The following is a 15449-nucleotide window of genomic DNA, read 5'->3' as shown; positions in this document are numbered from 1 at the left end:
TGATGCCTAATGAGCTACATATTTTAAAAATAATGCTGGAAGCCACTCTGGTACATGTGTGTATACAGAGAAAGATTTTCAAAGACACCCAAGTGAGAAATAAAGTGTATATGAGTGGGCCAGTCCACTATCAGTTTGAGTGGCAGATGGCTGCTAAGACAATCTGCACTGAATGATAAATGACTATACATAAAACTTAGAAGCCACAAACAAACTCAGAAAATATGTCCATGAAATATTTGAGCTGAAGTTTCTTGTCTGTACAAAATGACTAGCAAATCAAGAATTACAAGCTATTAAAAAGAAGAAAGGCTGAACGAAGAACAAATATTTTTTCTAAGGGACAGGTATGAAGACTAATCATAGCTGTCAGTGGTGAACTTTAATATTACAGTTACTCCAGTCCCTCAGAAATGAAAAGAACTGAAATGAGATGTGGCAAATCCTCCAAGAAGCAAGTACTTCTCATGCTCAATAACGAGGGTACAGGTTAAATCCTGCAAAACAAAGCTTTGATGTTTAAGGTAGGACAAATTAGCCACAGACAAATGGGTAAGAATAGTGGAAACAAGTAATGATGAGCTATTATGAGTTAGAAATTTGAAGATAAGGTTGTAATATTTGCAAAACAATAATGAAGGCTCATTTGAGCGCTGAAGTAAATTACATTAAATTAACAAGAAAAACAAATGACATAAAACCTCATAGTGTGACATACACTTTTCTCAATAAGCTAGTTTTGACAAACCACTATTATAGGTAATTATTTTGTGCTGGTGGAAAAGGGAATGGTATGTTCAAAAATATCCAGCTTCCAGATTCTGTAATCACAGCAACTCCTTTAAAAAAATAAAACAAACAAAAAAAATCCAAGTAGCATTGTCAGTTATTGCAACAACAGAACTTAACTGTGTAGTGTTTATTTTAAGAAGTAAATCATGTTAAAAGGACACAATGACCTTTGTAAGAAAAGAGCAGAGAAAATAATTCTCTATAGGCAGAGGGTTTTTTTAAAAAAAAAGGAATACTGTTATGGGTAACTCTTGAAAAAAAGACTTATTCTCCACCGGAAAGCCCTCAGTCTAACTAGTGGATTGATACCAAAATCTAAATTGCACTATTAGCAAGAGCTAGGACTTGTTGAAAATATTAGGTACAGGGAGATATTGATTGCAATAGCAGAGAAAGAAAAGTGTAAATTTACTTTAGAAAATACTAGATCTGTATCAATGGATAAATGTATTCAATAGTTTACATGGAAGGTCCTGCTAAATGTGATTCAGACTGGATAAAGAATAAAATTACATCACCATTTTATGTTAGCTACTTGTAATATCTTCCTTCCTTCCTTCCTTCCTTCCTTCCTTCCTTCCTTCCTTCCTTCCTTCCTTCCTTCCTTCCTTCCTTCCTTCCTTCCTTCCTTCCTTCCTTCCTTCCTTTCCTTCCTTCCTTCCTTCCTTCCTTCCTTCCTTCCTTCCTTCCTTCCTTCCTTCCTTCCTTCCTTCCTTCCTTCCTTCCTTCCTTCCTTCCTTCCTTCCTTCCTTCCTTCCTTCCTTCCTTCCTTCCTCCTTCCTTCCTTCCTTCCTTCCTTCCTCCTCCTTCCTTCCTTCCCCTCCTTCTTTCCTTCCTTCCTTTCCCTCCTTCCTTCCTTCCTTCCTTCCCTCCTTCCTTCCTTCCCTCCTTCCTTCCTTCCTTCCTTCCTTCCTTCCTTCCTTCCTTCCTTCCTTCCTTCCTTCCTTCCTTCCTTCCTTCCTTCCTTCCTTCCTTCCTTCCTTCCTTCCTTCCTTCCTTCCTTCCTTCCTTCCTTCCTTCCTTCCTTCCTTCCTTCCTTCCTTCCTTCCTTCCTTCCTTCCTTCCTTCCTTCCTTCCTTCCTTCCTTCCTTCCTTCCTTCCTTCCTTCCTTCCTTCCTTCCTTCCTTCCTTCCTTCCTTCCTTCCTTCCTTCCTTCCCCTCCTTCTCTTTCTCTCTTTCTTTCCCTCCTTCTCTCTTTCTTTTCCTCCTTCTCTCTTTCCTTCTTTCCTTCCTTCCCTCCTTTCTTCCTTCCCTCCTTTCTTTCTTCCCTCCTTTCTGTCTTTCTTGTCTGTCTGTCTTTCTTTTCCAATATTTTCCTCTTTTATACCAAACTTTTTGCCTGTTGATGGCTAAAACTATTTTGTCTTTTTATCTCTTCAAAAAGATCGCACAAACAGCTATATAATATTGAGTGCAAGTTGAATTTCACTGCAAAAAATATACCTAAAAGCAGATAAAGCCAACATTGTCTCAAATGTTTATGCTGATAATAATTTCTAAAGGAACAGGAGTTTAAGCCAAAAATTCTTAGCTTTCTATGTGTGATTCATATCCTTATTTTGCTATGAGTATTTTATTGTGAAATGAGAAAGTTATGTTTTTAGCTTTCAGTCTTCATACAAAGCTGATCAAGAAAGTATTACTAGTATTTGTTTTGGATATTGTAAAAACAGAATACTGTTGGGACCTGCATATATTATTTGATCAATCTCTTTTAGGAATTTATTTAGCAGGGTATTCCAGGTACTTCATAGAGGTAATCTAGATTCCTGGATCCTAAAATAATGTAAGTTGAGAATAAAATCCAAAACAATTTGAAATTTATTTACTTTCATTTAGCAGAGCTATCATCATGCCAAGGAATAGTGAAGTTACTAAATTTATCTGGCAACATATTGTTCAACTTGCAATCATTTCACTTTATTTATGTCTTTGAGGGCTTCATGAATTAATCGTATTGAATTTTGTTTCTGAGAATGTATTACTCAGAATTATAGCTTAGAAAAGTAGCAATTCTTACAAAAGTAATTGCATTTTGAAGCTGAATATTTAACAACTGCAAGCAGACTAAGTATGTACAGATCAAACAAAGGTAATAGCAAAGTCCTGTCTCTCCTGTCCTGCTCTTGCCCCTTCCCCCCCCCCTTTTTTAAATTAGTTTTTTCTGATAAATCTTACTTTAAAATAAAAATATTGGTCCCTTCACTGTATTATCTAATGGATCTTTTCCCCAAGATGCTATGGCTATTAAAATGATCTTATGAAAACAGAAAACTCACTTTATGGAATGCATTAGCATTCATGACTGATAATGCAAATGTGAATTATGTCATGGTGCACTCAGTATACCATCTGCTCCAGAAAGAAAAACATCTGTTGGTAAATGTAAACTGCGGAGCTTATGTGGTATGTAATATGTTCGGATACTGTATGGCATAAATAAGCTGGATGTTGACAATCTATTGTGTTAGAAGCATTCAACTACTTCCACTGAAAAGAAGAACTCAGCTGCAAGTATTTTTTGAGGTGGCAAAGGAAATTATTGTGCTATGTCCCATCCAGATGGCTTTTGCTGAAGCCAGTCACTGACAGGCTGCTACAATCATTATCTGTAGTTCTGAGATGCTTTAACATAGCATGAACATAAATAGATGTGCTCCTCTACAGCAGAATTTTCATTATGGTGATGCTGCTGCAATTTTTGATATTGTGGGAACTGGCTACACTTTCTGGCTTTCTAGGATGAAGATCATAGAATCAGTCAGGGTTGGAAGGGACCTCAAGGATCAGCCAGTTCCAACCCCCCTGCCATGGGCAGGGACACCTCACACTAGATCAGGCTGGCCAGAGCCTCATCCAGCCTGGCCTTAAACACCTCCAGGAATGGGGCCCCAACCACCTCCCTGGACAACCCATTCCAGGCTCTCACCACTCTCATGGTGAAGAACTTCTTCCTCACGTCCAGCCTGAATCTCCCCACTTCCAGCTTTATTCCATTCCCACTAGTCCTATCACTACCTGATATCCTAAAAAGTCCCTCCCCAGCTTTCTTGTAGCCCCCTTCAGATATTGAAAGGCCACAATAAGGTCACCTCGGAGCCTTCTCTTCTCCAATCTGAACAGCCCCAACTCCTTCAGTCTCTCCTCATAGGAGAGGTGCTCCAGCCCTCTGATCATCCTGGTGGCCCTCCTCTGGACATGTTCCAGCATGTCCATATCCCTCTTGCAATAGGGGCTCCAGAAAAATCATATTCATGGAACTTTCACATTCACATGTATGAATGATAAACGAGACCGTAGCAGCACCAGAAGAGTATATATTTTCAAAGTGCTGCACTAATGAAAAAATGGGAAATGGGCAGTAGTTTCATAATTCTAAGCCCTTATAATATCTATATTATCTAATCTAATCTTATAAAATCTGAAATCTATCCCTTTTAAAATGTACAGCTTGGCAGTATTTTGTGGGGCTTTTTCCTTTCAAGATTTAGAGTATCCTGTTGTCAGATTCATTTGTTCAATTGATTTCAAGAGCTTAGACAGATCTTTTTTGGTTGGTTGGTTTCTTTTCCCCACAACTAAGTGGAACAGTGGAGGTAGAGGTGAAATTCTCAAAACACCACTGTTCTGTATCCATTTGCTGTCATAGAAAAGGGAAGCACCAACAGCACTTCAGAAATTTTCTTGACAGCTCTTCATCCATTCCTTGTCAGCCCAGAGTAAGCACAAAGGATTTTTAACATACTTAATAAACTGTTAAGTATGAAGAAATATGTACTTGAACAGATACCTACGAAGGTAAGAAACTTACAGAAATGTCAGGGGGTGTCTGTGTGTTGTTTCAGTTTAATTTTTTTTTAATATATGACAACCTACTGTTAAACAAGTCAGACTAATGTTTGTGTTAGTGATAAGTTCTGCTTGTTTTAAGTGATGTAAACTGCTAATGTTTATTTGCCAGAGAATAAACACTGTTCTGTGGTATGCACAATGCTAGCATTACTCCATTGTGGAGTAACCCAAAAGATGGAGAAGCCATTCTCAGGAAGGAGATTTCAACTTCTGTAATTCTTCTGTGCAAGAACCCTTATGATGCCTCCATAATCAGTCCCCATATTACTTGAGAATAGCTCTTAAGCTCTTTACTTCAGTATTGTTCTTTCATGTCACTGTTTCTTCAGCCTTCCAGCATGCTTGAATTTATTTCCTGGCCAAAGATTGCAATGGAAGAATGCTGTAGACAAAATATTTTTAAATTATATGTGTCAAACTTATCACTGTTTGTGTCAAACTTAGCAAACTTACACTGGTTCCTCCTGAGTACTCCAGTACTCTCCGGTCCATGAATCAGTCATCTGAGAGAGCTTTTTATCCTTACAGAGGTGAACTGAAGTGTCACCAGTCCTGGTATGTGTTAATTAACACATTTAGCCACCTGCAACAGAAGTGACAGACCAAACACATGAAAAATCTGTGCAAAGATAAACACTGAAAATGAATAGAAGCAGCACTGCTTAAAAAGGATGTGTTAAATTGTCTCCAAATATTGCTACACTGTAGCTCTTCTCTCTACATGGTTTCTCCATCTGTATTAACAGTGCTCTAGAAGGAATACCTTCTTTCAACCCATTATTTGCTTTTGTCAGCCTTTCCTGGGACTTGTGGTTTATTCTGTACTCTATTCTTAAAAATTGGCATGCAGATACATTTTCCCAAGTCTTTTCTATGCAGAGATAAACTCTACTGTTGAACAGAAATGGCTTAGAAAATTACAAAGAAGGAGGAGGCAATAGTATTTTTCATAGGATCCAATTTGCCAAACCACAGACTTGGAAATATGGACAGGTTCACAGTTATCTTGCTGTAAGAAATAAAAGCACAGCCCAAGATGTTGATATCCAGATAATAAGAGTGGTCTGTCTTAGTTGAAATAAAAACAGGTTACTGGACTGGAGATAAGCCTTAAATATCATTCCCCAGATATGCATGCAGATACATACATTCTTTTTTGATATTTGCACTGAATGTGAGATACAGGGATGAAGAGAAAAGCAACAGTTAAACAACCTTTGCCAATAAGAATTACTTGATCTTTTGTTGTTGTTGAATTTGGTTGGTAAATATTATAACATATTCAGTAGTAGAGATCAGACAAATGATGTAAGAATAAAAATGCCTGAGAGAGAGAAGGTGTGGAAAAAAGGTACAGTTGAGTATCAATATCCAGGCAGGTGTGTTCTAACATTGCCAAAGAATCTGGCCTCTAAGTGTCAGCATATAGATTAGGAACAGTGACGGGCAAAGAATAGAATGCTCTGAGGAACCTGAGACCTGATTTTATGCTCTGCAGGAAATTAAAAATCCCACAACAGCCCAAGGTCAGAAACTGACCGCTGGTCTGCAAGTTACAGCTAGTCCAGACTAATACAGGCAGTGAAGGGAAAAAAACTTGAAATCTCCTCATTAGAGTCCTGTGGTGCAGTGATGACTGAAAGAACACATAAGTGGATAAAGAATTGGAAGTATTTTTAAATTTTTGTGTTTGCTCAGTCACATAATTCTGAAATAATTCATAGCAGATTTAAAGGAGATATGGCCCTGGAATGCACGACAACTAATGAAAAGCTTACACAGTTAAAGAGATTTCTTACTGGAGTGATTGTTTTAACAGCAACAATCTTTAAAAGCAAAGAAAAAATGACAAAAATGTATAAAATATAAAAACTTTTGTCATCAAAATGTTTATAAATTATTACTGCAATTTTTCAGCTTGAGGAAACAAAAGTGTAGCCATATGATCACTGTTTTTTTCTTACTAAACATAATTTGCCTTCTGTGAATCTGGGCAGGGGGTGCTTTCTTAAACAGGTATTTACACTTGGCAGGAAACACAGGAGTGAGTGTTGAATACTAGGTGTTGGTGACTGCTGTGGAGAAGCAAAATACAACTCAATAATTGTGAATCTGTAGAATATGTCAGAAAACTTGTTTGACAGTCTTTAAAATGAAAGAGAAACGTCTGAGAAAATAGACAAGGGAGTGAAATCCAAGAAGCAAAGGGAATGTGGGGAGTGAGGCAGTAATAGAATTCACAAGATTCTTTCTCCTTGGGGAGAGCAGAGATGCTGCCAGCTGACAGGCCAAGATGAAGGGCTGTCTTGTGTCTCTGACAACAGTGGAAAATGGACATAGAAGAGCTGGAGGGATAAAAGTTTTTAAAATATCATTTTAGTAAATCAGGCTTGAATAGATCAAGTTTCTATAAAGCTAAATATGCATAAAAATCAGAAGTAAATGAATGGCCCATAAGGAAGTGAAGCAATGACTATGATTTTCCAGATCTCATTTGACCAAGGAGTCAGGCTTCTCCAAAGTGCTCCTCTTGAATATTTAGTGTGATGATTAATAGATGAAGGCTGACCAACTGATATCATTTACCTGCACCTGAGCAAAGCCTTTGATGCTGTCCCACACAACATCCTGGTCTCCAAGCTGGTGAAGTCTGGGTTTGGTGGACGGACCATTCACTGGATAAAGAACTGGTTTGATGGCCACACCCAAAGAGTGGCTGTCAATGGCTCCATGTCCCAGTGGAGGCCAATGACAAGCAGAATCCCTCAGGGATCAGTCCTGGGACCAGTCTTGTTCAACATCTTTGTTGGTGACATGGACAGTGGCATTGAGTGCACCCTCAGCAAGTTTGCTGATGACACCAAGCTGTGTGGTGTGACTCACACAATGGAAGGAAGGGATGCCATCCAGGGGGACCTTGACAGGCTGGAGAGGTGGGCCCATGACAATCTCATGAGGTTCAACAAGACCAAATGAAAGGCCCTATATGTAGGTCGGGGCAATCCCAAACACCGATATAGGCTGGGCAGTGTCTGGCTTGAGAACAGCCCTGAAGAAAGGGACTTGGGGGTGCTGGTGGATAAGAAGCTCAACATGAGCCAGTCACATCCTGGGCTGCATCAAGAGAAGCATAGCCATCAGGTCGAGGGAGGTGATTCTTCCTCTCTACTCTGCTCTGGTGAGACTCCACCTGGAGTACTGCATCCAGTTCTGGAGCTCCTATTACAAGAAGGATCTGGATGTGTTGGAGTGTGTCCAGAGAAGGGCCACGAGCATGATCAGAGGGCTGGAGCACCTCTCCTATGAGGACAGACTGAAAGAGTTGGGGCTGTTCAGTTTGGAGAAGAGAAGGCTCCGAGGTGACCTCATTGTGGCCTTCCAGTATCTTAAGGGGGCCTTCAAGAAAGCTGGGGAGGGACTTTTTAGGATGTCAGGTAGCAATAGGACTAGGGGGAATAGAGCAAAACTAGAAGTGGGTAGATTCAGACTGGATGTTAGGAAGAAGTTTTACACCATGAGGGTGGTGAGACACTGGAACAGGTTGCCCAGGGAGGTGGTAGAAGTTCCATCCCTGGAGGTGTTTAAGGCCAGGCTGGATGTGGCTCTGGGCAACCTGATCTAGAGTGAGGTGTCCCTGCCCGTGGCATGGGGGTTGGAACTAGATGATCCTTGAGGTCCCTTCCAACCCTAACAATTCTATGATTTTAAGATTCCACAGAGCACATTTAAATGAGAGATGACAATGTACCTTAGAGGCACCTCCCATTTTCCACTATATGTTCACATTCCATTACAATGAACTTTGGTGAGTAAGACCCTGGAGAGTAATGTTTTTATTGTCTCATTACTATCTACTGTATTAGACCATGGCAAAACCATAATTTAATTAAAAATATATCCTGTAACAGTGAATGATCGCTTGGTAGCACTTGGTAGGTGAAGTTTTAAAACTTCATCTAAGGCTCTTTAAGCTTCTACCATGTCTTCCACTTTCTAATTCTACATGCCAAGAGAACATAATTCACAAGTCTATCATAAAAGTGGAGAATGTAATTGATTAAATGATATTGCTGCATGTATGTGTTTGGTTATTCAGTGCCTCTGTTTTGCTTTTTAGCTCATAAATCATTCTGAATCCATTGTACAGTGACTTTTTCTTGGCTAACAGACAAGAGATGTATTCACTTATATTTGAAGGGAGGCAATGAACTGATGATAATGATGGATGAAAAGAGAATACCAGAGAGGTACAAATACTGTAAAGCATCAAGTGTGCATGCTCCAGTTCTTTGAAAAAGATGGACAAACTTGCCCTCTTGCAGTACTTCAGAATATGAGTGCCTTCTTGATAACTGTCTTACATTAAATAAAGAACAAGGAACAGATTGTTTGCTTAAATGATATCTGACATTCTGCACATAACCTTTTGCATGACATTCTCATATCTGTGTGTTGTTATGAATCTTGGAGCTTTGTTTTGCTAAATCATCCAGGTGTTTATATTACTTTTTAAAAAATGCTACAATCAATTCCACTTTGATGGCATTTTAAGATTAGGTTCAGTTTGTCTACGGCGTTATGGAGGAATAAAAAACCTGTATGTTAAACCAGCTAGGGAAAAAGGAAGAGTCACAGTAGGTGGAAAGAATAATTACTTATAATTTATTACCACAAATAAGAAATTAACCAAGTCACAGATTTTAAATAATAGTAAAACCTGAATAATAGTGTAGGCTTTAGAATACCTAATTTCCTTAAAACTAAGAGATTTTAGTAAATCCAAAAAACACTCCAGTTGGGAACTGAAACTTCAGCTAAAGTCTTGTTTGGATGAGAGCTTGCTTAGGGAAGATGAAGTAGAAATTTGAAGTGCCTTCTACAAAAATCGTAGATCCCCTTCACATGCATCTGTTTGAAGATGCACTTAGTATTAACTGTTCTTCCATTTAATTGTCAGTGTTTCTGCAGTGACTTTTCTACAATAATATGTGCTGAGGGTAGATTTTGCTACACATGGTGTATCCTAAGTGTGTACATAAAAAAACATTGCATTTGTTGGAACGGATCAAAGAGAGCACTCATTATGAAATCTGTTTTGAAAGATGCTTAAAATTACAGAGCAAAAAAAATATTGTTCTTAAATTTTTAGCTTTCTATCCATTTATGCAGCAGATTCTGTGATTCCCAAATAGATTTTAGCTGACCTCCTCCTAAACAGCTCTTCTCTATTGGTACCTTTGTGTTCTGATTTAATCAGATAAGGAGAGAGAGTTCTTTGTGACATTAATGTATATTTAATCCAGATCATTACTTTGGTAGTTTGGCCTCAATCTTCTTCCAAGGACTATAGCACACACCCTAGTCATGTCCTGTCATGTCTCTTGCTCTTTCTCTAATGTCTCCTTCCCTCATTCTGACAGGTAATTTAGGAAGCCTGCCACGTATCTTCCTTGCATCTACTTCCACTGGATGTGAATGAATTGAAAGATGGAATGTAGTGGAACAAAACAATCTGTAGCAGGTTTCAGTATTTTAAAAAATACTTTCAAATCTTTGTGTTGACTTCACAAAATATTCCTAAGTGATTTTGCCAGGAAATAACACGTGGTTATTTCCTTAAGAGATTTTTCTAATATTTAAATAAATAATTCTTTGCTTTTCTGCTACTGTGTAAAAAAAAAAAAAGAGAGAAATTGATATCTAATATATGTTTGCTTGGGGATAAAATAAAGATACGACAGAGTGTTAAAAAGCAAATGTGAAATATTAGGGAAGCTTTAAAGCCTTGCTAAATCCCTAGATCAGTACATAACACATTCAGCTGTAATCTGCAATGATGTATTGCTCAGAACAGCAAAACCAGGCAGGTGTCAAAGCAGGCACCTGTATAAATCAATAAAACCCATAAACCAGGCAGTGATACTTCATCCTAAAATGTATGGACATATGCAATGCTTCATTTACTTCACAGGTCTGAACCAGGGCACCTGCAAGGAGACAGGAAGTCAAAACACAGATTGTAAATGGTAGGATTAGATTCTTAGGACTGGTGTTGAAGCCACTCGAATCAGTGACACTTCTTAAGCTGACTTACAGCAGACTGTTAATTGGCCCCTGAGTTATTTATACTGAAACCTGAACAGATATCCCTTAATTCTTCCAACCTGTTGCTCATAAATATAATTTTTGCAACTGCCCAATCTTCTGTCATTGGTATATTGCCTTCAGAAAAGAATCTACTATCTGAAACCAGAGAAACATTTAATTATACTGGGTTCAGAGCAGGCTGCTATTTGCTGGTTCCGTTAAAGTATCTCAGACTGATGAAACATTTACTTTTATTGCTAAACTGTTCATATTCTTCTAGAAGTCAGGTACAAATAAGCAGTTTCATAGAAAAAAAAGAAAATTCAGATACAAATACCTCCAATCTACAGTTGTATATATAAGATCTATTTTTATCTTTTCCTACTTTTCAAACCATCGTTCTCTCACATGCTCTGTGTTCTGCTGATCTACCATTATTCACTCCATTCTTAAAAAGATATCTTTTATATTGAATTTTCCTTCCTTTTTATTGTCATCTTGTTAATTTGGTTTTTACATTTTGGTGCAATGTAATTCTTATACTAAAATCAGAGTTTGACTTTTAAAACTATGTTTTCCTCTTAAGTTTGAAACTGGGAAAAAGAAAAAAAACCCCTTATTATACTCAGTCTTTTAAAACCTCAGGAAAGCCAGAAATCTCCAAGAGTTTTGTATTTTTAAAAAGAGATTAATTCTTTCTCTAAAGCAATGATTTAATATGTCAGACCTTTTGAATTTTTCTGTAACCAGGGATCAGGCTTTTTTTTTTTTTTTACTTTCCAGTAACGAACAACCACAGAGATACTGACTCAGCTTGACAATGTTTGTAGTAGACATTATTTAAACTATCATATAAATGATTTTGACACATAAAATCAGTTGCAGAAAGAATGTAAGAGGCTCTTTGATCAGTGATGAGAAATTGTTCACTAGATATCTGTAATTCACATGGCAATCTGCAGAGCAGAGCTGGTTTGGCCAGGTGCCCAAATTCACTTCATCACATGCTTAAGTTTAATTAGAGACTGATAGATTATAAAGCCAAAGAAGCTATTGGGATCACCCATGCTGGCCTCCTTTGCAGCACAGGCTGAAGACCTTTGCTGAATAAATCCCCATTTCAACAACACAAAGCCTTTTCAGGCAGGTATCCACTTTTGTTTTAAAAATTGTGGTGATGAGTTGTAACAATTAATATAATTGACCCAGTGTTTCCTGACTGCTCTTGTCCAAGTCTCTTCCTTACTTGAAGCTTTACACCAGCTAAAATCAGCCTCTGACTGTGTTCTGCCACTGCCTGCCCATGGGACATTCTCCCACTTACAAGGCTGGTGGTCAGGCTTGCTGGCTGTGGGCTGTTTGTGGGCCCAGCTGGTGGGCTCTGGGGTGATGGATGGGGTAAGGGTTGCTCCACCTTTCTGTGTTTTCTACAGATTCCCAGTGCTCTGCTGCCTCATAGTTTGCAGCCACACCAAGGTGCCAGGATGGGAGCAGGCTATGTAGAAGGTATTTTTCTTCTTTCTTATTTCCCCACCCTCAGAAAGAAGGATTTTGGTGTTGGCCTTTCAGCCCTGCAGTGCACGGCTGGCACCTTTACAACGTTTAGCAGTGTGGTTCTGTGGGTGGAGTTGTCATGGCTGTGACTGAATTCTTGTCAGGATCTGCTGTCTTAGTCTTTCCAAGTAAACTGTGTCCATGTGTCAAGCCAACTAGCTCCACATGACACTGGAACAGGTCTCCTCTTAAATAGTATGCCCCAGTGGGTGATATTTTGTGGTCTGGATGGAGCCCAGAAGGATGGTAAGCCATTTGAGCTCAATTTTATGACTTACCAATTGTGTTTAGTTAGTCAATAGCTTGCTAAAGTATATATCCCCACTAGGAGAATATGTTTATTTTGTAAGTGAGATTGTCATTTAAATTTAATAGGCATGCATGGGTACAAAGGGATTCTGTATGACAGACTGACTTCTGATAGTCACACTTGTCACTGGGACTGAAAGCAAGTATCAAATAACTGGCAATAAAGTTTCAATGGTAACCAGGGCAGATACTTGGAAATGTAATGGTGTGCACTTCAGGTAGCATAATAAGCACACTGGGAGCTCTATTTCTAGCTCATCAAACTTAAAATTTAAACTGTGTTCTCCATGCTTTGATTCTGCCTTTGGAAGTATACACACTCTTAATTAATTCTAAAGGGTATTTATTTTTAGGCAGGGAAAAAAAAAATCTCTGAAAACAATGTCCTGATATGTTAAAAAAAAAAAAAATGGGAGAGAGAGAATAAGAGCCAAAGTTCTCAGTTGAACTGAAAGAATAGTATTTCTTGGTTCGGTGTTTTTAATTTGCTTGGTTGGTTTGATGGTGGTGCTGTTTGTGGGATTTTTGGGGGGTTTGGTTGTTTTGGTGATTTTTTTGTTGCTGTTGGTTTCATTTTTCCGATATAAAAAATGAGTAGTAGCATAGATTTATTTACTTGCAGGATTGTACTTGCCTGTACTTTCAGAACTTGTAACATTCAGACTTAAAATTACCATGACTACAAGACCTGATTCTGTGCTTGAGCCTGATTAGCATTTATACTCTGCAGCTGATGACAACAAAACTCGGTTGTACCTTGAAGTTCCATGAGGGTCATGCTGACCACTTTTCCCTATTTGATAATATATGAATAACCTTCTTAGACTAATGCTAATTAACTTTGTACAGTTTCTGCTGTAAATTATTTTCTGAGCCACTTAGGATCGCTCTCAGCCAATTGCGTACATGGCAAAAGGTTAATTGTTTGTGAAAGACAAAGAAAAGGGCACCTCTGTGACTCCCAGTAGAAATTAAGAAAATAATGAAGTCTTTCTATGGGAATTCATCTACTTCATGTGTGGTGTACTGACTGCAAAACTTCTGTAATATTCAAATATATATTTTTACAGAAGCAGTGTTTGACAAAAACAGAGTGTACATTTTAATGAAATAATTGCATGGATTTCTGCATTGTTCAGAAACCTAGCTAGTAATAGGTTTGATAATTTAAGCTTGTCTATTTTAAGAAGAAATATATATATCATGCATATATACAAAACAAATGTACTTTCTATGATGATGAATGCATGTTGGGTTGTTCAAATTAGCCTACAGCGTGCAGGAAAAATATAGTTATATACACAGCAATCACTATGAGACCAATAGGAACTGTATAATTATTATGGCATGAAATATTTATGTGGCATATAATTACCAGAAGATATGTGGATTACCATTTGCACCCAAAAAATGACAAAAGAAACAGCATATGATGCCACACAATGATGTAAGTTTTTTAGAGATTATTTAGGGTTCATTATAATTCAGAGTTTATAGGAACTTTTATATTTTTTGAACTTGAAATATATTGTGTCATTTGTTTCTTATTTCTTTATGAAGAAACTCATCTACTCTTTCAAAATTTGTGTACAGAACCTTTTAAAAGTAAAAAAAACCAAACAAAACCCCAACCCCGTGACCTTGCTAGGAAGTTATTTCTTCATCCAAATTACTTTCCTTTGGCTCTAGGAACAGTGGTTTCTCTTCTGTTAATCTTTGGGTTTATACTTCCTCCTTTACTTGGTCTTCTAGAGTTGATTGTATAAGCCCAGTTGAGATGAGTCAGTTTTGATGAGTCTTTTATGTGTCAAGATCTCAGACGTGGGCAATAAGGTGGTTTTTGCAATCCAGATTCACAGAACATAGTGGGGTTTTGATACTTGTGTGTACTTACACATGCTGTTCTGTAAAAATAACTAATGCTTTGCAAACTTCAGTCTGAAAACTGTGAAGTATAACAAGGAGCAGAGAAAAAAAACGTTGGAAAATTAATAGGGGTGAGGAAATAAAATAAAAAGCTGGCAAGCTAGCATGCTGTAAACCTGATGGTGGAAGTAAGGTAGAAGTAAAAACCTGTGATTTTCATCCTAAAGGTTTTGGGGATAAATCCATTCTGCATAGCTGAAATGATGGGGTAGGTTAAAATCTGGGTCCTGAGTGTCATTTAAAGGACAGTGTACATTTATTTGGCATAACTTAATCCTACTTTTCTTTCTTGATCATCAGTGCATAATTATGTTCTCTGTGAAACATAAAATTCAATTAATTCAGCATGTGCTTTTGCATTGCTTTAAAGAAGGGCCAGACTTCATGCTTACATATATTTACTTCTTTATTAATACTGACCAACTGTGAGAAAGAAACCGTTTATAATGGAAAACTCCTCTTTCTGTCTTCACAATTACCATATATTGGCTGCTGCACTTCCCCTAAATTGGAAGATACGGCATTTGTTTTCAGGATAGTTCAGCAGTTCCTCCCCTAGCAGTAGAATCAGCAACACCCATGACCAGTGGAACTTCCATTACCTCAAGTTTATTAACAGTAAGTAACTTTTAAGTAGCTGTTATTGGTGTAGAAGTGAAGAAAAGTAAGTACAAAGTAATGTATTCTATTTTTTTATATAAGCCTTTTTTAACACAGAACTTTTAAACAGTCCTTCCTTTATTTGAAAAGGAAAAAACCGAATCATTGATAAACTAATGATTTTTACTGAAAATTTGATAAGGAGACAAGCCAGAGCAGTCTGAAATGGCAAGTGCATTAGTTTATGCATAAAGTTTTATTTGAAAAATGATTTAAGATGATTTGGGAGAATCTTTAGGATCTAGAATAGGTTGGCTGATTTTCTGGCT

The sequence above is a fragment of the Indicator indicator genome, chromosome 7 (genome assembly GCF_027791375.1).
Source record: "Indicator indicator isolate 239-I01 chromosome 7, UM_Iind_1.1, whole genome shotgun sequence".
Taxonomy (NCBI): domain Eukaryota; kingdom Metazoa; phylum Chordata; class Aves; order Piciformes; family Indicatoridae; genus Indicator; species Indicator indicator.
The sequence above is the reverse complement of the archived record's forward strand: the minus strand, read 5'-3'. Positions refer to the sequence as shown.